This window comes from Bubalus bubalis, chromosome 9 (genome assembly GCF_019923935.1).
Source record: "Bubalus bubalis isolate 160015118507 breed Murrah chromosome 9, NDDB_SH_1, whole genome shotgun sequence".
Classification (NCBI taxonomy): Eukaryota; Metazoa; Chordata; class Mammalia; order Artiodactyla; family Bovidae; genus Bubalus; species Bubalus bubalis.
This window is the reverse complement of record NC_059165.1, coordinates 44,760,791-44,784,216: the sequence shown is the minus strand read 5'-3', so window position 1 is coordinate 44,784,216 and position 23,426 is coordinate 44,760,791. Positions and strand designations below refer to the sequence as shown.

Genomic DNA, 23,426 nt, shown 5'->3' with positions numbered 1-23,426 from the left:
AAACAAAACAAAACAGAAACAAACTTATAGATACAGAGAATAACTGGTGGTTTCCCGAGGGTAGAGAGTGGGGGAGTGGGCAACATAGGTGAAGGGGGTTAAGAGGTACAAACTTTCAGTTATAAAATAAGTTATGGGCATGCAATATTTGGCATAGGGAATATAGTCGATAGTATTGCAATAACTTTGTGTGGTGACAGACCATTACCAGACTTAATGTGATCAGTTCATAATGTATATAAATGTTGAATCACTATGTTGTACACCTGAAATTAATATAATATTGTATGTCAACTATGCTCCAATAAAAAATTATAAAACTTGCCCCAGGTGATAAATGCAATAGGGGTCATATTTTGAGAAACTGAATGCACTTTCTTCTTTTGCTTTTCCATATACTTTACTGACTCCCCAATTGGCTTTGAGTCATTCATCTACTTCAGGTGGGAGGAGAAGGTGTAAGGAACATTATAGCAGAAATGAGAAGATAATAAGCTAGTCAGCTCTGACATTCAATATAAGATTTAGGGACAAAATAGTAAGATTAAAAGCCATGTTTTAGAAGAGGGAGTATAGGGAGAGAAAATGGAAGAGGGTAGGATATTTATTTACTTTTTTATTATTTTTAGCATATCAAGAGGAAGACTTAGAAAAGTTAGATCATCATTTCTTCCATAGATGGAGAAGACACCTCTTCCACCTTAGGCAAGGCTCTTCAGCATCCTACCCTGGGGGCATATGGCTAAGTCTGATGAGAAAGGTAGGAACCTACTCCTCTTGACCAGGGTTTGTGTGGGCAGAAGTGCAAGAGCAACAGAGCAGGGCGTGTGGGCCCCCATCTCCCCATGTGGACTTTGGGATGGAGCAAGTGAGGGTAATGGGGTCAGTTGAGGAGTGACAAGGTCATGGGCTTTGGACTCAAGGCACTTTTGGGGCTCTAAGCAGAGCTTCTCTCCAGTCTTCCATGCTCCAAACTGGGGGACAGCTGCGTCAGAGGAAACTTGGTAGCCCAGCATGGTTGGGCAAAGAGATGACCAATGCTTGGCTTTTCTCAGTTGGCTTTGGTATCCTGTGGTGTGGAGGGACCCCTGGCATTCCTTCCTTCTTCAGAGGACCCTGGTGGTTTGAAGGAACATCAGCTCTGCACTTCCCAAGTGACTCAGTGGTAAATAATCTGCCTGTCAATGCCGGAGATACGAGTTCGATCCCAGGGTTGAGAAGGATCCCCTGGAGACGGAAATGCAACCCACACCAGTATTCTTGTCTGGAAAATCCCATGGACAGAGGAGCCTGGAAGGTTATAGTCCATGGGATTGCAAAAGAGTCAGACACAACTTAGTGACTAAACAATAACAACAGCAACAACAGCTCTGTGCTATAGAGATTGTGCGTGGAATGCCTATTTCTGGGCTTTAGATGAAAGTCATGATACAGCAGCTTTAGTAAGAGCTGAGGTAAGACTCAAGTCAACTAGAGAACCTCCCTAGGCCATTATCAGAAGAGAGACCTTCCTGTGGGGTGTATCAGACACTGATTTCAGCAGTAGCAGAACACTCAAGGGACAGAGCAACTGTGAGATTCCCAACTGACGGCTCATACTCAAAAGTCAGTTCGAAACCCGGGCTACTCTTGCCCCAAGGCAGGGAATGCAGTGAGGCCAGTGAGGTGCCTAGCTCATAGGACTCAAGGAGGGACTTCCTTCTCCTGAGGTTTACATCAGTCTGCCCGCCATACTCCCAGACAGTGTTGTCTTGGAGAAAAACAGGGGTGGAGTGGAAATCCATGACAGTACACTGATATTTAAAGCAAGTAAGCCTTGCCTTAGGAATTTTAAATGGTCGTGTCAGTCTCGGTTTGTAGGGGTCTGCTTTCCCGAGGTTATGTTGTTTTGTTTGCTTGCTTCCCGCTCCTCAGGGTGTGAGGACTGGGAGGAGAGAGCTGGTCTGTCAGGGAGATGGATAACGAACCACTTCCTTGCCATACAGATTTGTGACCTATTTACATATCACTAACTACAGAATCGTGAGGCTAGGATTTGGAACCAAATTTTGCCTGACTCTAGAGCCTACTGGTAGCTCAGATGGTAAAGAATCTGTCTGTGATGCAAGAGACCTGAGTTTGATCCCTGGGTTGGGAAGATCTCCTGGAGAAGGGAATGGCCACCCACTCCAGTATTCTTGCCTGGAAAATTCCATAGATAGAGAGGAGCCTGGGGGGCTATAGTCCACGGGGTTGCAAAGAGTCAGACATGACTGAAGCGATGTAGCATGCCCATCCCACGAAAGTCACTTTTGGGCTTCCCTAGTATCTCAGCTGGGAGAAGGCAATGGCACCCCACTCCAGTACTGTTGCCCGGAAAATCCCATGGATGGAGGAGCCTGGTAGGCTGCAGTCCATGGGGTTGCTAAGAGTCAGACACGACTGAGCAACTTCACTTTCACTTTCCACTTTCATGCATTGGAGAAGGAAATGACAACCCACTCCAGTGTTCTTGCCTGGAGAATCCCATGGACGGAGAAGCCTGATAGGCTGCAGTCCATGGGGTCGCACAGAGTCGGACACGACTGAAGCGACTTAGCAGTATCTCAGCTGGTAAAGAATCCACCTGCAATGCAGGACACCCCAGTTCAATTCCTGGGTCTGGAAGATCCCCTGGAGAAGGGATAGGTTATTCACTCCAGTATTCTTGGGCTTCCCTAATGGCTCAAACAGTAAAGAATCTGTCTGCAATGCAGGAGACCTGGGTTCAATCCCTGGGTTGGGAAGATTGCTTGGAAGATGGCATGGCAACCCACTCCAGTATTCTTGCCTGGAGAATCCCCATGGACAGAGGAGCCTGGCGGGCTACAGTCCATGGGGTCGCAAAGAGTCAGACATGACTGAGGGACTAAGCACAGCATAGAGCCTACTGTTTGGAGACAATAATAGCAATAATTGCTAACAGGTTCTGAGAATTCATTACATGCAGGGAACTTTTCTAGGTGCTTTATGTGTATTAATTCTTCGAATCTTCACAATATGCATGTGGTATTAAGTGCTGTCCTCATGTTACAAAGGAAGACTTTGAGACACAGGGAGGTACAGTAACTTTCCAAGGTCACACAGCACGTGAAAAGTGGTGAACCAGGCTCTCTGAATGTGGAGCCCATACTCAGAACTGCTTCATCACGAAGGCAGCTGACTTAGACGACATCATCTGACACTATACTGACTCACACCTTTCCAAGAAATTTCACAATATAGTCTTATTTTATCCTTTTGATGGACACAGTGGTTAAGTGGGGCAGGAGGCAAAGTTTCCAGTTTACATATGAGGGAATCAAAATGCCAGTAGCAGGTAAGGAATAGAATGGGGCTTTGAGAATGCTGGGTGTGCTCTGATGAGAATATAGGCTGTGTGGAAGAATGCAGGGGGGGATCATGGAGGTCACTGAATGTCATGTTGAGGAGTTTTCTGGGAAAGCAAAATACAGATCAATTAGAGACTGTTAAGAGAAGATATGGAACTTACTTGAAGTTGACATCATGTTTAATAATTACTTCTCAATGGGATTCTGTCTAGATCTTCAAAAAGAGAAAACAAAAGCTGCTGAATGCATCAGCTTTCTGTTAAGTCCCATAAGCATATTTTTCTTGCCCCCAATTTTTATTAAAGATTGGTTGAACCTAAAGAAATTATCAGTTTTGCTAATTACTAAAGATGTTTAATGCATAATCTCCATCTTATAGTGTTAGATGAAGCAAATAAATAGCAGCAGAGATTGATTAATGACCAAAGTGAACTTGAGGCAATTAATCACAAAAGTCATTTATTTCAGAGAATTCAATAGGGAAATGTTTTCTGAAATGTGGCACATGAGATGGTTTTAGGGAATATCCCAAATGAACATTTTTATCACAGTTATTCTTTTTACTAGGAGAATATTGGTTTCCTATTTATAGAAGTGGTTTACTTACATTTAAGTTTAAAAGTCAAGGTGATTTCTCTATGTTGTCCATCTGAAGCTTATATAATATCTCACACCAACTATACCTCAAAAAAAGGCAAATGGATATAGAGAAAATAGTAAGTAATAGCATGGATGGTATATGAATCTTGGAAAACCACAAATAAGTAAGGTTTGGGGAGTACTGTATTAATGGAACAAAGACCAGCTGGTTATATGGCAACTCAAAAGTAATGATAATGAGATATTTTGCTCTCTCCCTACCCTACCCTCAGCTTTGGTTCAGCTTACTCTATATCATGCACTGTGCCAAACTTTATCTGTATTAGCTGATTTATCTTACAACAATTGTCACCCAAGAGTCAGTCTCTTTTTATTCCTGAGTAGCAGAACTCGGAGTTTTGCTGTGGTGGTAGTGACTCCCAGCTCAAAGACTGCATCCCGGCTGCTTTGTGAGCAGGTATGCCTGTAGCTGTTCTGACAGATGATCTGTAAGTGAGAGCGTTGTGAGGAACGTCTAAGTAGTTCTGGCTATTAAATGGAGCTAATTCATATGGAAGAAGTGCCTATTTATCCATTCTTGGCATGCCTTTGTGATGGCAGGCACTCCAATAGCCATCTAGGAGCGTAGATAAGTTTGAAGACGGAAACCAAAGGCTAGGATGATGGAGCTGAAAGAGAAAAGAAGCAAGTGGCCCTGATGACTATGGAGCTATACCTTCTTTTGACTGTCTACTTCAGATCCCTTTTACCTGAGATAGAAATTAACTTCTATCTTTACCACTTCCATTATTTGAGGTCTTCTGTTAAAAGAGCCAAACTTTAAAAAAATTGAAATATAGTACATTATTACATAAACTTGCAATAGTACATTATTTACAGGTATATAGCACAGTGATTCAACATTTTTAGAGATTATATTCCATTTAAAGTTATGAAATACTGGCTGTATTCTCTGTGCTGTACAGTATATCCTTGTAGCTATCTATTTAACGCATAGTAGTCTGTACCTGTTAATCCCCCAACCCTATCTTGTCCCTCCTTACTTCCCCCTCTCTCCACTGGTAACCACTAGTTTGTTCTCTATGACTGTGAGTCTGTTTCAGTTTTGTGGCATTCACTCATTTATTTTTTAGATTCCACATTTTAAAGTGGTAATGTACAATTTTCATCTTTGTTTGACTTATTTCACTAGGTGTAGCACCCTCCAGGTCCATCCATATTGTTGCAAATGGCAGAATTTCATTCCTTTTTATTTGCATAAATAATATTCAGTATACGTATATGTGTCTATATGTATATTTTCTCAGTCACTCAGTCATGTTAGACTCTTTGTGACCCCATGAACTGTAGCCTGCCAGGCTCCTCTGTCCCTGGAATTTTCCAGGCAAGAATACTGGAGTGGGTTGGCATTTTCTTCCCGACCCAGGCATTGAAGCCGCATCTCTTGCATCCCCTGCATTGGGAAGCAGATTCTTTACCACTGTGCCTCCTGGGAAGCTGTATGTATAAATATACCATATCTTTATCTGTTCACCTGTTGATGGACATTTAGGTTGCTTCCATATCTTGGCTATTATAAATAATGTTGCTGTGAACACTGGGGTGCATGTATCTTTTTGAATTAGTGCTTTTGTTTCTTTGTGTATATAACCAGGAGTGGAATTAAACAGCTAAACTTAATACTAACTGATAGAAGATGAAATATCAGTTTGGAGTGCTTTTGGATGTAGGTAACAGTAAACAAACTTAATGGAAGCTTAGACATAGGGGTTTATTTTTCTCACATAAACTAGCTCGAGGCATTAGGTCCATAGAGTAGGCAAGAAGGGGATGGAAGTGTCAAAATTCTGCTTTTCCCAGGGTGGTGGTCTTTTATTTGAGCACGGAAGTCCTTCCCAGCAGAGTTTCCCCTAACAACCCATTACAGAACTACATCCCCAAGAAGTGGAATGGGGCCCATCCTTCTAACTCCTGAAATATATTGGGCTCTGTTATTATAGGCGGATGTGGGGAGAGGCTGTGAACGGGTCATGGACAGTGAAGAAACCAAGGCTCAGAGATGAGGAGATGAGCTCAATTACACAGCCAGCAGGTAGAAGAACTAGGTCTCAAATGAAGCTCTAACCCTCAAACCTGGGGTCTTAACCACTTTGGTAAACTTCTCTCAGACAGGCTTTAAACATCTTAGTGTATTTGTTTTTAGAAAATTTTTTCAGACTGTTAGGGATTTCATACAGGAAGTCCTAAATGGTAAGTAAAACTCGAGAGTCCTAAAAGATTCCTTCCAAATTAAGCTTCTAGAGCAGCTGTGTCTAAAAGAACTTTGGAAAAATAGAAATGTTTTATGCTGTTCTGTCTATTATGGTAGCCACTAGCCACAGCTATTGAGGACCTGAGATATGGCAATATAATAGTGAATAAGGAACTGGGAGTAGTATTGAAACATATACATTACCATATGTAAAATTAGATAGCCAGTGGAAACTTACTGTATGATGCAGGGAGTTCAGATCTGGTGCTCTGTGATAACGTAGAGGGGTGAGATGGGGTGGGAGGTGGGACGGAGGTTCAAGAGGGAGGGAACATATGTGTATCTATGACCCATTCATGTTGATATATGGCAGAAATCAACACAATATTGTAAAGCAATTCTCCTCCCATAAAAAATAAATATATTAAAATCAGAAAAAAAGTATGCAACGTCATTTAAAAACAGCTACCTGTAGCTTGTTGCTACTGTAAAGAACAGCACAGTTGTAGAACCTTAAAATATTGGTTCTCAGAATATCCTTAAATGCTCAGAATCAACAAAATCCACACTGTCTCCCAGATCAGTTTGTTTTTAAGAAGTAATGGGCCAGTGTTTCTTTGCATGAATTGGTGTTACAGGCCAGCACAAGTTCAGTGTGGGGCATAATTGTGTTCGAATATGTGCAAAGAATAGGCCTGTAAAAAATACTGACTTATGGAGCTCCAAGGTTCAGTCAGTTCAGTTTGGTCGCTCAGTCATGTCTGACTCTTTGCTACCCCATGGACTGCAGAACACCAGGGTTCCCTGTCCATCACCAACTCCTGGAGCTTGCTCAAATTCACGTCCATCGAGCTGGTGATGCCATCCAACCATCTCATCCTCTGTCATCCCCTTCTCCTGCCTTCAATCTTTCCCAGCATCAGGGTCTTTTCCAATGAGTCAGTTCTTTGCATCAGGTGGCCAAAATATTACTTTATAGCAAGTCAGGCTTGCTCTTCTGAAGTTACAGAAGGACAGATCTTTGGCCTAGCGTAAGAAGCAGAAGGGGTAGCATGGGTCAGTATGGCAAAGCAGTGAGCCTCGCCTTAGTTCTATTATAGGATTGGTGGTACTCCTTTAGTTAGAAAAGTCCATCATGCCTTTCCTCAGAGTCAGTAATAAGTTCATATGTTTAGTTTCCAGGACATAGTTAGCTTAAATGCTTTGTCCTAATGTGTGTCTAAAGAGATGAGGGTATTTTAGGATGTGTCTATCTCATAGCAACTGAGGATGAACTATACCACCATGAAGTAGGAAATTTTGTCTTTTGCATCTGTTAATTTGATTCAGGAGGAAAAATGCTGTTATCTAGGTAATTTAGCTTCTTTATGTAAGTTTACTGATTTGCAGACCTCTACCAGAGAAATGAAACAAAATTGTTTTAGTTATAGCCCGTGAGGTGGCACAGTGGTAAAGATAGACAGGAGATACAAGAGACACGGGATCAATCCCTGACGGGATCAATCTAGGGGATCTAGATCCCCTAGAGTAGGAAAGGGCAACCCACTCTAGTATTCTTTCTAGCCTGGGAAATTCTATGGACAGAGGAATTTGGTGGGCTACAGTCCATGGGGTTGCAAAGAGTCAGACAGAACTGAATGACGGAGTATGCATACACGCCCCAATCCATTCTCTTGCAGTGACAACCCTAAAAAGATAATGGGTAATTGCAAAGGGCGTTGGGATGTTGTGTCCTTCTTGCCAGTCTCTGTGTGGGAAAGAGAAAATTGGGAGTCTATCTTGGGAGCCCCTGCTCTCAGCCTTTAGGAGGATTTTCCAAGCTGGCTCTGTAACCTGACTTCTGAAATTGGCATTTGGAAAACCCCAGACTAGTATCTAACTAGTTAAACTGTATTCATTTGAATTTTGCTCGCTCTCCCTAAGGTTCATGGCCTGGCTATTTGGGCAGCATTTTTTGTTTGTTCTGTTTTGCTGTGCCAGGTCTTCCAACTGTAAGTGACTCTCTGAGGACATGATTGGCTGAAGGAACTTCTTGGTGCACGGGGATGAACTGGAAGAAGTAGTCAGGGGAGGGACCAACTGAATGAGGCTGGACAATATGGGAGCGGTTAATGATGTCTGTGCTTAAAAATAATGATTATTCCGTAAAGTCAAAAAAACTAAAGTTGAAAAACTTTCTTTGCCCTCTACCTTAAAATGAAGAAACAGATGGCCATCTGTAGCTGTATATTTCTTGTTGTTGCAAGTAAACGCAGCCACAGGAGCTTATTTTATGCTAAAAGCCTCCATCTGCTAGATGTAATCTTTTCGTACCTGTGGAAAAAATGAATAAAATAAGAAGGACCCACTCGCTTCTGACCTTGACTCTCCGCAGATTATGCACCTAAGATAGTTTCCTTTGTTCCTTGACAGGTCTTAATTCCAAAATGATAGTGCTGTAGTATTTTGACAGTTTCATCCTTTTACCTAAATGCGGACGAATTTGGCTTCCTAATATTCCTGGTTGGCATATGTTTTGCTGCGACAGAGGGAGAGGATTTTCCTTTAATGAGTAATACCCTGTGTCTCTTCACAGCGTCTTTTCTTGTTGTAAAAATGCTCAAGCATCCTTTGCCTCTCTAGTCTATTTGCTACACGGAATTGAGAAATCATTATAAATGAAAGGGGTATTAAAACATCCTCAGTGTGTCATGGATCTGTTTATACTTTGGAAAGAAGGGGAAGGGGGCGGGTAAACAGAATGAATTGCTGTGAATGTGCTGATCCATTGGGCCCATCTTTTCCAACCCAGCCCCACACGGCTTCCTACCTCTCTTCCCACCTGCTCGCCATCATTGCTGCAACGTTATTCTCCCGGATGCTATGATTCTTTCCCAGTGGTTGTGTGTAATGGGAGTGCTATTTAAACAGAATTCATTGTCATTCGGGCTCACTTTGCTTTCAGGCACGTTGCTTCCACTTTGACTCAACTCTTTAGAAAGTTGGAGTTTTAACAGGGACCTAAGAGGTTATGCTCCTCATTCAAGAAGTTGAAAAATAACCTGAGGCCAGAAGACTGATGCTCCAAGGCAGAACTAATGCTGGACACGGGCTCTTGTCTCTGACACACAGACTGTGAGAGTCACATGGAGAAGCAACCTGAGTCTTAAGGTTTGTATGGAAAACTGGGATGCCTGACTTCAAAAAAGAGGCTTTCCATGAATTTTTTGTATTGACCTTGGGTAAAGTAGAGTGCACGAGAGTGCTTATTAAATATAAGAGTGGAAAACTAAGGAGCATTTAAGAATGACTTCAAGATAGTTTAGTGTAGAGGCACAGCCCTACTCTATTTTTCAATGTGATTACTCCCTAACACCACATGTTTACTCTAGTGATGGACAAGCATCCAGTGGTTATAAAGGAAAAACAAACAAATTAAAGGGGGAATAAGAGGGAGAGGAGGAATAACAGTGACCATATGCTTGACTTCTGGCTGTGTCAGTAACTGGTGGTGTGATGCTGGGCAAGTCACTTCATTTTGCTTGGCCTCAGCTTCTCCATCTTTAAACAAAGAACTTGGTCTAGATCTGGAAGCCATGGCCCTGGATCAGCATTATTATCATCACCTGGGAGCACCTTAGACATGCAGATTCTCAAACCTCACTCAGAACCCCCAGTCAGAAGCTGTAGGGGTGGGACCCAGCGATTTGTGTTTTAACAAGCTTTCCAGGCAATTCTGGTCACACTCAAGTTTGAGAACAAGCCACTGTAGAAGCTTGGCTGTCAGCTGCCAGAGCTATGCTGCAGAAGAGTTGGAACAGCTCTCTTCTTGGTCCTGAGAGGTCCCTTCCTAACAGTGAGTCTGTGATTTCAAGGCTTTGTACATTGCTCCTTCCATTTCTGTATCAATTTCTTGTACTTTCCACCCATTGAAATCAAGTATCTGTTTACCTTTCTGAATGCAAGGGTATAATGTTAAAAATCTTTCTAGTATTAACAACATGAGGGACCCATTAATAACATTAGACCCAGAAAAGCAAGTGTTTGTGGTCATGAGTATTCATAAGTGAGTGTCTTTGCTGAAAAATGAATGCTTATGTTGACTATCAACTCTGCCAAGTAGTTGTGGGTTTTTCTGGTCTCATCATAATGCGGGCAGCGCATCCTGAGGGTAGCTGCAGGGGCTCTGGCTTCCTGTGGCCTATGTTCAACTTGAGCTCTGCCACTTGCAACCTTTGGTAAGTTATTTTCTGCCTCAGTCTCGGTTTCTCTGTCTGTACGTAGAAAAACATGCAATATCTGTTTTACAGTGTTTTGTAAGGATTCAAAAGATACGGTTCATGTAAATATGCTTAACACACTAGATTGCTTTCATTAAGAACTCAATAAATGTGAAGCATCTTTAGTCCATTTCTCAGTGTTCTGTAGCTTTCAAATAAGAATGGTGAAGTTTTCTTGTAATAGATAACATGTGAATAATATATAAATGAAGTAAAATGTAAAATATTTGGAAGATTATCTGGGAAATTATCTTATGCTTGGGGAGTATCCTATACTGCAAAAGTGGTCCAGTGGCTAATGATCTCAGAGAAAGGAGTCAGATACCATGACAATTTCAAAAAGAGAGGGTTAAGTGATTAGCACAGCTAGTCCTCTGTGGAAGGTCATCTCTCTAAATATACCTCTTACCATCATCAATCCTGAGTCGGTTGTTTGGGGTCACTTCCAGAGTTCACTGAGCTCTAACTAACAGGCTTTGAAGATTAGGTGGGACCCCTCTTATATGCTCAAGCTACCCTCCTTCCCCCTGACTTCCCTTCTGTAGCACTTGTTACTCTTGAAATAGTTTATCTTTACTTGGCTGTAAGTTCCATGAGGGCCAGAACTTTGCTTGTTAATTTTATGTTCTCATGGTTTAGCCTGGTTCTTGGTTCAAATGCAGTAGCTCAGAGCGTGCCTTTCCTTCCCTCAGTGTCTTGTTAGGTGAGTCCTGATGGCTTACAGGTGTGCTGAGTCACTGAATGCTCCTCCCTTGGGGAAGTCCAGGTAGGAATAGAAATTTCCAGGTTTCCAGGGCTGGTCTCTTTCCACCTTTAGCAGCTTCATCTGTTTAGTACAGTGTGAAAAGTAATTGCCTGGAGGAAATCTGGAGAGATCATAGTATGACTTAGAAAAACAATTTCACAAAAATTTTTTAATGGGCTTGGTCTGCCATATGCCCATGTAAGTCTTAGGCTTTCTTCAGTCCAGAGGGTTTCTGTCCCCCCTCTGTTGGCTTCAAGAGTCGCAGCTATTGCAGAAAATGCACTCTGGACCTGTTAACAGAAGCGACAATGAAATTGAGTACATTTACGATAGAATTGTAAAGCTGGGCATGATCTCTTCTCACTCATAAGAGCCAGGTACTGAACTTAAGCGTTCATGGTTATTATTCCGCTTCTTCCTTTCTGTGGAAATGTGATTCTTGCTGGTGGAGTGTAACTGACAAATAATAAAGACAGCTGCCCATCATCTCTTAGTGGGGGTTCAGGAGAGAGGTGAATCTGCAACATACAGATAAAACCTTTCCAGGGAGAAACTTAATGGGGGGGGGGGTGAAGTATAATAAATAAAACACAAGTCAGTGAAGGAGCTGTAAGAAAGCATTTCTGTTGGGGGAAAATACCCAAACAAACCCAAATGTGAGAATAAAATGAAAAAGTCTTTCCAAAATGAGAGAAAGCAAAGCAATTTCAGAGAAAAAGTGGCAAAGTGGAATGAAGCTTAGCTTAATAACTTCCTGTTATTATCTAACTTAATTCTTCTTGGAGTTCAAAGTGCTTTCATGGAATGTGTCTGAATTGTTTGTTAAAATAAAGAACTTGTGTAGGGATGACCTAATCTCCTTGGAGTTCTAAGCTACATGCTGAAGATGGACATGGGGGAGGATTACTTATAATATTCTGTGAGCCAATTTTGCAAAACTTGTTTACCATTGATGTGCTCTTATGAAGTCAGTAGCTTCAACTGGGCATGAAGGAGAGGGAGTGGAGTGGATCGTGCATGCTCAGTCATGTCCAACGCCTGTGACCCCATGGACTGTAGCCCACCAGGCTCCCCTGTCCATGGGATTTCCCAGGCAAGAATACTGGAATGGGTTACCATTACCTCCTCCAGGAGATCTTCCCACCCAGGGACTGAATGTGGATCTCCTGCGTGGCAGGTGGATTCTTTACCACTGAGCCACCTGGGAAGCCCAGGAGGAGAGGGAAGACTGGGCAAATGGTGTCTTACATCTTGTCCATTTGTCTGGTTGTCCTTCTCTATACTCCTCGTACTGTCAAGGGTTGAAATAATATTAGCACTGGCTGCATCTATTTTGATGAATAGTGTGCATAACTGTGAGGGATGTATTCCCAAGAAAATGGTATGTTCTGGTCTCTCCTGACATAGCCTCCACCCCTTTATTAAACTGTAGTTAATCCCCACACTAAACTTCTAATTCAGTAAACAAGAGTGATTTCTGGTAATCTTTATTTGACGTAAGTACTCTAAGTAATCCTAATGCAGGTGGTCCAGGAACCATGGTGGTTTAGTCACTAAGTCATGTCTGACTCTTGCAACTGCATGGACTGTAGCCCACCAGGCTCCTCTGTCCGTGGGATTTTCCAGGCAAGAATACTGGAGTGGGTTGCCATTTCCTTCTCCAGGGGATCTTCCTGACCCAGGAATCGAACCCAGGTCTCCTGCATTGCAGACAGATTCTTTACTGACTGAGCTATGAGGGAAGCCAGGAACCATACCTGAAGATACACTGGTGTTGGTGTCTGACTGTGATGGGCTCTGATGTCAGATGGATAAAGTTTGAGTCTTGGATCAGCCACCTTCTGAACGTGGGAAAATTACTTGATAACTGTGCCTGTTTCCCCAGTGTGAAAATGGGGATAATATTACTGTCTACCTCATAGAATTATATTTGGTGAAATGATGCAGAAAACCATATTTAATACAGTGTGTGACACAGAGGAAGCTCTCAACAAGTGATAGTTATATTGTCATTTTCATGGTTCTGCACAACCCCTTCTTTGAGCATTTTAGACTTTTGGATATATGGAAAAAAAGAACTTGAACTGGCATAAGCAAAAGGGTGGGTCTGTGTAAACACTGGGCTTAAGCTTTGGTATGTGTCAATGACGAAGTGTCTCGACCTGACCAAAGTTTAGTCAGGTTCCTTGTCCCTCCTCCTAGGCCCATCTGTGCACCTCACTGTAAAATCCAGTTTTAGCAGGAACTCACCTACGTCAGGAAGTCAGACTTCCCTGGTGGCTCAGATGGTAAAGTGTCTGCCTGCAATGCAGGAGACCCAGGTTCTATCCCTGGGTTGGGAAGATCTCCTGGAGAAGGAAATGGCAACCCACTCCAGTACTCTTTCCTGGAGAATGCCATGGATGGTTGAGCCTGGTAGGCTACAGTCCATGGGGTCACAAAGAGTCGACAGGATTGAGCAACTTCACTTTCACTTTCTTTCACCCAAGTCAGTTTTAGCCAAGAATCCTCTATTCTCCATTTCTAATCACCCTTCATTGGGTCAGTTAAGTTAACTGGGTTCTTCATCCTCCACCATCCCCTGGGTGATGTCTGATCACGCTGGCCTGTTTTCAGTGAAGATTCTGTTAGGTCAATTTAGTAAGTCTCTTGTATGTTTTCTCTTTGTAATTTTCCATCCAGTGACCCCCTAAACCCTGTTTTTTGGCTATAAATTCCCACCTTTCCATGTTGTTTTCAGAACAATCCCAGCTCTATACTGAGGTTTCTTTTGCCCTATTGCAATAGTCTTGAATAGAGTCAGTTTTTACTGTTTTAATTACTCTCCAGCTGTTTCTTTGACATAAATTGTGGAAATGGCAGGTGGAGAGGTGGCCTCGGTGACAAGACACGTGAGTACTGTCTAAACCTCTCATTTCTCTTCTCAGCATCTTCTGTGTGTGGTCATTTTGCTTCTGCTCCAGGTAAGTTTTCTCCATGCAGGGGAAAACACCCTCAGATAGCTTCAGGCTTTCATTCTCAGAGCTTGTATCCAGAGAGGAAAAGAAATGTTCCAACCTTTTCTTTTGGAGAAACGGCTGATTCTTTCTTCAAAGAGAGAGGGCTCTTTGAGAGAGGAGAGAGGACTGATTGGTTCAGATGAAATCAAATGTCCATCCCTGTATCGTGGGTGCTGGCCTGGGTCATGTGCACACTTCCTTATCAGAAGGTTGGGTCTCATGCTGGGCATAGACTCTGAGTCATACCGCCTGTTTCTTCTGGTCCTCTGTATCCTTGTCTTTATGTACCTATGATAACACATAGCCCAAACCCCAAATGTACCTCCTCAGCACTGGGAACACAGTGAGATCCAAATAGCTATGGCCCCTGCCCACATGGGACTTACAGTCTCATGCGGAAACAAATTTTCAGCATGAAGAGATGATAGACCATATGACTGCTCCACTCGCAGCCCTCCTCCAATGCTAGGAACCGGGGAAACAGTATAGTAATACAAAGAAGAATGTGATCTGTAAATGAAAGTTCAGTTCAGTCGCTCAGCTGTGTCTGACTCTTTGTGACCCCATGGACTGCAGCACACCAGGCCTCCCTGTCCATCACCAACTCCCAGAGTTTACTCAAACTCATGTCCATTGAGTCGATGATGCCATCCAGTCATCTCATCCTCTGTCGTCCCCTTCTCCTCCTAAATGAAAATAATTGAAAGTAATTGTAATAAAACCTCAGAGGAGGTGATAATGCATGTAGTCATGCTGCTAAGTTGCTTCAGTCGTGTCCGACTCTGTGCGACCCCATCGACAGAAGCCCACTAGGCTCCCCCGCCCCTGGAATTCTCCAGGCAAGAACACTGGAGTGGGTTGCCATTTCCTTCCCCAATGCATGAAAGTGAAAAGTGAAAAAGAAGTTGCTCAGTCATGTCTGACTCTTGGCGACCCCATGGACTACAGCCTACCAGGCTCCTCCATCCATGGGATTTTCCAGGCAAGAGTACTGGAGTGGGGTGCCATTGCCTTCTCCGTATGTAGTCATACATACATACAAACAAACCTTAAGATACTTAGAGCAATGCTGGATTCACCCCCTTTTGCCACTGCCCCCCCCCAACAAACACAAGTGATGAATAAATTATTTCAGGAGAATCAGTGGTCTAGGTGGGTCTGACTCAGTTGTTGAAATTTCTGTGCAGAATTTTCTCAGACATCCAGGACTCACATTCCTTATTTCTGATTTTAAAATGGGATGGGTTTTCTCAAACAATCACCAGCATGTAGATCAGATTAATAGTAATACTGGCTAACACTCACTGAGCACTTACTGTTGTAGGTGCTTTACGTGGATTAATTCATTTAATCCTCTCACCACTACTGTGAGGTAGGTAGGTGTCCTTATCTTCTTTTTTTTTTTTTTGGTGTAATAAAGTTTTATTAAAGTATAAAGGAGATAGAGAAAGCTTCTGACATAGGCATCAGAAGGGGGCAGAAAGAGTACCCACTTGCTAGTGTTAACAATGAAGTTATATAATCCAAAGACTATCTGGAGGTTGTAAAGACCTCATCAGACCTACTCCCATAATTTACATTTTAAGATAACACTGTCCTCAGGCAAGATACATCCTTGTAAAGACCAGGTCTACTCCCATAATTAACATTTTAAGATAACAGAAGGTTGAATCCAAAGACTGTCCTTAGGCAGGATACATTATTGTTATATAATCCTCAGGAATGTGGAGAAAGAAAAAAAGTTTGTCCTTTCTTCCTCCTTGAGAATTCCAGATCCCTCTCTCCTTGGGGACCCCTAGACTCCCTATCAACCTGCCTAGGAACTGACTCTCTCATTCCCCCCTTTTCTTTTTAGGAGAATTATGTTGCCTAGGGAAAAGGGGCGTCGTTCTCGTTCCATAACTACTTCCGAGCTGACTGGGGCATTGTCCCTAAATTGGTGAGGCAACATATTCTCCTAATCCTCATATTGAGGATATCTGATCCAGGGGGCCCAAATAGTAGCTGGAGGAAGCTACAGCAGTAGCAGGAGTTTGAGCAACCATTTGTAACTTAAAAGCTTTCATGTGGCTAGAAACAAATCCAGTTATACAATTACAGATGCAGGGAGCAAACAGCAAAAACACAACATTCAGAATCAAAATTAAAAGTCACATCATGTCCATAGTTAAAGTGCAAAGTGTTGCACCAGTCCATTTTAGGGTTGGTAGATGTCATCAGATGAAGAAGAGGCATCGCATGTGATTGTTGTTGAAGGTATTCACAGACTTGGAGAAAGTCTTTTCCTTGAAGTGGGGATGTCCACCACGGGAAGCCTTCCACTGACGAAGAGGGGAGCGCTCCGCAGACCCAGCAGTTAGACCGATTGTGGAATGCAGCATAGGCGTGAGCCCAGGACAGGAAGGCAGTGTCTTGAGGATCCAACGGCAGACTTAGGGTATTTGGAGTCAGCAGAAGTAGACTCACATAGATTATCAGGCCCATCCGCTGCCCTTTGCTTAACTCTAGAGCTCGGGTCAGGGCCACAAGCTCTGCTAACAGAGCACTGGTTCCCTGGGGGAAAGATTTTGCTTCCAAAACCTGTTCAGCAGTCACCACGGCGTAACCTGCTTTATGCTTTCCATCCCTAACAAAAGAACTGCCATCTGTAAATATTTCCATGTCAGGATTGTCTAATGGGGTATCCTTTAGATCCTACCAAGCTGCATAGTTTAAAGTTAGGAATTGAGAACAATTATAATCAGGTGTTTCATTTTCCTTCTCAGGAAGGAAAGTGGCAGGATTTAAATTTCCACAAACTTTAAGCTTAGTTACTGGTCCTTCTAACAACAATGACTGATACTTAAGAAGCCTACTGTCTGTCATCCAAATATTAACCTTAGAATTTAAGATTCCACTCACATCATGAGAAGTCAGTACAGTAAGGTTTCATCCATTCATTCATCCATTCAACCATTTTTAAAGCTTCAGGTGCTAATAAAGCCGCTGCCCCAATTACTCTTAGGCAGTGGGGCCACCCACATGAAACTACATCTAATTCTCTGCTTAGATAAGCAATAGGTTGCTGGTTTGACACACAACCCTCGGGGTTGTGTCAAAACTCCCAATGCCACACCTTTTCTTTCAGTGACAAATTAAATTCTGACCCTGTGGGCAAGCTAAGAGCTGGAGCTTGCAGGAGAGCAGTCTGAAGAACCTTAAAAGCCTTTTGAGTTTCTGGAGACCAAACCAGTTTGTCGGTTTGGGCCTGCTGAGTTTCAGCTATAAGTTTATATAAAGGCCGGGCAAGTTCCCAGTAACCCGGAATCCAAATTCGACAGTAACCTGTGATTCCCAAAAATCCTCTCAATTGTCTTAAAGTCATAGGTAGGGAATGATTTAGTATAGGTTTAATTCTCTCAGGGCCTATGGCCCTAGTCCCTTCTGATATGATTAGGCCCAGATATCTAACCAATTGTTGACAAAGCTGAGCCTTTTCTCTTGATGCCTTGTAACCACAGTCTGCCAGAAAGTTTAAGAAATCTTCTGAGGCTCGAGAACAAGCTTCCTCTGTTTCAGCACAGAGCAAAATATTGTAACACCACTGCTTCAGAGCTATTAAAGTTTTGTAGATCTCGTGACAAACTTTGTCCAAATAGGTGAGGACTGTCATGAAATCCCTGGGGCAAAACTGTCCAGGTTAACTGAGCAGCTGATTGTGTAGGCAAATAGAAGGCAAATAGAAATTGACTTTCTTCCGCCAAAGGAACTGAATAGAAGGCATCCTTTAAATCAATTACTGAGAAATATTTGGCCTGTTCAGGAATTTCAGACAACAGAGTATAAGGATTAGGCACCTCGGAGTGTAAAGGAACTACAGCCTCATTTATTATTCGTAAATCTTGAACTAGTCTCCATTTATCATTTGATTTCTTTATACCCAAAATAGGAGTGTTGCTAGGACTGTTACAGGGAAATTAATAGTCCCTGCTCCTTTAAATTTTCAATGATGGGTTTTAACCCTTCCTTAACTTCAGGTTTCAGTGGATACTGCTTCTTATGTGGAAATACGTGTGGGTCTTTGAGCTTAACAACTACAGGAATAGCATTTTGTGCTCGACCCACAGATTTTCCATCAGCCCATACTCTAGGATTTGCATTTTGTTCAACTAAAGGGAGAGAAAGGGAGGGCTCCATATTCATGAAAACAGAGGCATGAACCTTGCTCAGTATATCCCTACCCAAAAGGGGTAAGGGAGATTCTGGCATGATCAGAAAACTCGTGTGAAAACAGCACAGAATCCCAGTTGCAAGATAAAGAATAACTGAAATAATACCTTTTGGCTCGTCCAGACAGTCCCATTACAGAAGCGGATCGGGAAGAAAGTGGGCCAGGGGCTTCGGTAAGCACAGAATAAGTTGCCCCAGTATCTAAAAGGAAATCGATGGATTGGCCCCCCACAATTATTAATACCCGGGGTTCCTCAGGTGTAATTAGGACGAGAGCTTGTGTGGGGACCCCCGGGCACCTTCAGTCCTGATTGTCTTGAGAGTCCGACCCTGGAGACCTACGCCTCTGGGGGCAGTCTCTCTTCCAGTGTGGTCCTTTGCAGACAGGACATGGAGCCGGGGGCGGCTTAGATGCCTGAGGGCAATCCCGCTTGAGGTGCCCCTCCTTTCCACAGTAATAGCAAGCCCATCCCTTTTCACCTGGGTCCCTCTGGGCATTTTTCTCAGGCTGTTTAAGAACGTTTTTCATAGCCATGGCGAAGGCTTCCGCCTTTTCCTTTGTCTTTTTTTTTTTTTTTTGCCTTTCTTTCTTTTCCTCATATTCCTTACCATAATAGACTGTCTGAGCCAGTTGTAACAGAGTATCTAAAGACTGATTTTGTCCATACACCCTTTTTAATAGCTTACTGCGGATATCTGGAGCCGACTGAGTGAGAAATCTATCCTTTAAGATCACTTTTCCCACTTCACTTTCGGGATCAGTCTCAGTGAATCTGCGAAGGGCTTCTCTCAGTCTATCTAGGAATTTACCAGGAGCTTCATTCTCCTCCTGTTCTGTCTGCCAATTTGCCATAGTTTCAAGGCTTAGAACGCGCCTGCCTAAGTCCTTCAAGAATACATCTAACAAAATGACTCTGATCCCATCTTCCTTTAGCTGCATTGTAGTCCCAGTCTGGTTCTATAGTTGGGACCGCCTGATTCCCAGTGGGGAGGGCTGCTATCTCTTTCTCCCTCTTCCCTACTGATTCATTACCAAGCCATTTCATCTCCATAAGCAACCGCTTTTCCCAAAACTCGAGTCTTTGACTAGGGAGTCAGCGTTTGTCCCAAGATATACATCACATCCTTCCAAGTGAGGTCATAAAGCAGAGTAACACCTTTAAAAGCTCTAATATATTTTTCTGGGTCCTCTAAATAGTCTCCCAGATCCTCCTTGATTCTTTGTATTTCTTGATAAGAGAAAGGCTTATTAACTCTCACAGACTGATTATTTCTCCCGGTGGATGTTTCATAAAGAGGCAACAGCTTGTGTGGCTGTTCCTCAGTCTCCCTGGCTGCTCTGTGTATATGATCCCAGGGATAGATTGGAGAAACCTGTTTTTCCTCTTCTCTTTGTCTCCTGTCCTCCATCTCATCTCTTACTTCGATGGTTTCTACTGAAACCAGAGTAGTCTGAGGTCGTACTGAGACAGGAGTTGTTTGGACTTCCATGTGGGCAGTTTGAATCCAAGTTTGGAGTCCCAGGTACGGGGGCAAAGTAAGAGGACAGGAGGGAGCTGAAGGTTTCACACCCAAATCTATACCCTTAGGACATAAGTCTGGCATATTTCGCAGAGAGAAAAAGGGCAACACATATGCTACTTCTACCCATTCAGTCTAATTGTAGAACAGTATTATACTTAAGAGACCCTTCAACTGGCCACCATTCGCCGTCCTCCAATGGATACCGTGGCCATGCAGTATCACATAGGAAGACCAGGTGTGTCTTCTTTAAGCCCTGGGGATCAAATCTATCCCAGTTTTTCAAGATACAGTTCAAAGGAGTGAGGCTAGAATTGTTAGCTCCCATCTTGTCCTGAAGGATCCCGGATGAGCCCCCAAGATGAAAGACTGTGAAAGGTTGTTGTTGAATCACGCGAATACACTGGGATTCTCGGCCCCTGGAGGAGAAGAATTCAATCTGGGGCCAGAGACGAGGCTTGATCACTCAGAGCTTTTGTGTAATAAAGTTTTATTAAAGTATAAAGGAGATAGAGAAAGCTTCTGACATAGGCATCAGAAGGGGGCAGAAAGAGTACCCCTGTCCTTATCTTCTTTACCCAGATAAGGAAGCAGGCGCACAAGGCGAAGGAACTGTATTTATTGAAGGCACAGCACGTGCAGAGCTCATTGCTGAGTGGAGTTCATAATGTTAAATTACTGAATCCTGCTAATAACACTAAGAGGTAGGTAATGTTTTTTTGGAGGACCCAGTTTAAAAATGAGGCACTGAGGCTTGGAAAAGTTAAGAATTTGCCAGAAATCATGTTAGGTGAGTGTCAGAATCTGATCTGGAACCCATGATGTTTGAGTTGAGGTCTTGTTCTCTTAACCACTGAGAGCAATTCTGATTTCCAGGTTAGTTTGTTGAAACAGAGCTTCATAAAGTACGTGCCTTTTCATTGCAAATTCTTTGGAAAGATAATTTGTTTTGTTCATCATAATTTCCTTGGAGGCAAGGAATGCCTTATAGGCCTGTCTTTTCTTTGTTTTAGTCCTGTTCTACGTAACAGAGTTGCTGTGAGCTGGCCACATAGAAGTGACAGCAAATAAAGCATTTTAAATATCTAGTTTTATATTCAATCATTTAAAAAGGTGCATATTCTATGTGCCAGGTACTGTGCTAGGCAATGAAGATTCTAAATAGGTTCCCTGTTACCCTCCATAATTTCACCCTGGTGATTTCCTTCATAGCAGGGATCACAATTTGCAATTTTTACTCATTTACTTTGTCCTCATATTAGAACATAAGCCCCAGGAGGTAGCGTTGTTGCCTGTTGTGTTAACTTCTGAATCTTAAGAATTTAGGTCAGTGCCTGACATGTTTTAGGTGCTTATTAAATGTCAATTGAATGAATAAATGAACAGATGAATCAAATAACTCACTGCAAGTTTATTGGGTGGTATCTGTGTGTGTTAGTTGCTCAGTTGTGTCCTACTCTTTGTGAGCCCATGGGTGATATCTAGGTCTTTCCAATTTCTCACGTTAATTTTTTTTTTAAACACTCTTCCCCTGTTTCCCTTTGTCTATTGCATCTGCACATGACTTCTGGCAATGGGGAATCATTGAGCAGAGACCAGAAGATCAACATTCAGCCTTCATTTATAGGAACTGAGGCAGTGACAGTATAGGGAGGCAGTGCTAACCGGAAGTTAGAATCTGAAAAGGGACCAAATCGTTTCATATCTGTTCCTTTCAGCCAGAGCTACAAAGTCCTGCCTATGTAGGAAAAATGTGGTTCTTTATTTGTGGATAGAACTGACCGCTGGGAGTAGGGTACAGATCTCTCTACTTTGCAGAAGTAGCAGCCTGACTCTGTATTGAATGGGAGCTAAAGAATTTAGAAGATCCCTTCTCCATCCACAGCTTGCTTCCAAGCCTGTTGTCTTGCTAAATTCTCCTGCCTTGAGCAAAAAGCTTAGAGACTGCAGTATAAAAATGAAGGGAGAATTAAAATGCATTGGCTGAGTAGCTACAAAATTCATATTGTTAAGCTTTTGATGATACTGGGTGGCCAAAAATTTGTTCGAGTTTTTCCATAATATGTTACAAAAACCTGGATGAAATTTTTGGCTAACCCAATACCTTCCCCTGTTATCATAGGCAAAGAAGTTCTGTTCAAGTAGCTACAGTTGTGTGCCAAGTGTATTTCCTTCGTCATTCCCTGGAAAGAATGCAAAATAGGTTGAAAGCCCAGATCAGGGGTTGGTATCTTCCTTCTGTCAGGCCCAGGTAGTGAATAATTCAGACTTTGTGGATCACCCTTTTTCACACTACTTAGTTGTGCTCTTGTTGCGTAAAATCACCCATAGATAACATGTATGGGAAGGAGCATGGCTGAGTCATTACGGAAACAGGTGTTAACCTCTGGCCTATATGGTACTTTGGTATTTAATTTACGTAAACTTCTGGAACCTGTAAACACGCATGCACACAGTAGATGCACCATTTCAAAGTGAGAAATAAACCATTTCGAATACCTCAGCTTGATTTGGAAATAGCAAAAATCAGTAGGGCTTTACAAATCTCAGCACACTTTCACTGCTTTCATCAGTGTTGCGTGAGCACATCTCAAGAATTAGATGTATCTAGCTTAAACCTCAAGAATTGAGAGAGAGAGAAAAAAAAAACCCCTCTTAATCCTATGCTGCGTCTTGTCAGAAGCCAGCTTGGAGTTCTCACCATGGAAAAATGCAGACTTCAGCTACAAGGATCCAAGATCAAAGCTTTGGAAGTAAATTCCTTTCAAAAGTGGCTCACAGCTGCATTAAAAATTGCTATTCTTCGTGTGCATGGCCCTCCCAGGAGAGCCCACTGGCCCAGCGCCACCCTACTTACCCTAGAGGCCAGCCTGACCTTGGCCATCCATCTCTGCTTGAGAAAGCCAGGCTCCACAAATCACATGGCTTCCCATTGACTTTCTGTCAGGGCAAGGTAACCAAACCTCTTCTTTAAGATGAGGGGCAGGAGATGCAGCTCCTTTCTGCCCAGGTGCTCTAATGGGAACTTCTGGGTCAAGAGAACTCATATCTGGCACAGAGGGTACAGGCCTGGAGAGGACAGGTGTTTAAGGTGCTCCTCCTGTGCTCCAGGGCTTCCCTGGTAGGTCAGACCGTAAAGAATCTGCCTGCAATGCAGGAGACCTGGGTTTGATCCCTGGGTCAGGAAGATCCCCTGGAGGAGGATGCTGTCATCAGCATGCAATTAAATCTCTGCCATGCCATTTATTAGCCTTTGACCTTGGGCAAGTCACTTAACCCATTTGTTACTCACTTTTCTAATCTGTAAAAATGGGGCAATTACAGTAACCATCTTATAGGCTGTGGTTATTAAGATCACATGAATATATGCAAACTGCTAATATGCATTTGTGCATGCTAAGTTGCTTCAATCATGTCCGACTCTGTGCGACCCTATGGACTGTACCCTGCCAGGCTTCTCTGTCCATGGGATTTCCCAGGCAAGGATAATGG

The 23,426-nt window shown here is 42.9% G+C and overlaps 1 long non-coding RNA gene across 2 annotated transcripts in view; it reads left to right on the top strand.

Moving 5' to 3' along the window:
- The first annotated feature begins 9,099 nt into the window (after positions 1 to 9,099).
- The window catches only part of LOC123335026, a 287,463-nt gene continuing 273,136 nt past the window's right edge, over positions 9,100 to 23,426 (top strand). Inside the window, exon 1 of one of the 2 annotated variants that reach the window (XR_006553259.2) lies at positions 9,100 to 10,036. This is a non-coding gene — a long non-coding RNA (uncharacterized LOC123335026). The remainder of the gene's footprint in view (positions 10,037 to 23,426) is intronic. The other variant, XR_006553258.2, reaches the window with a different exon arrangement.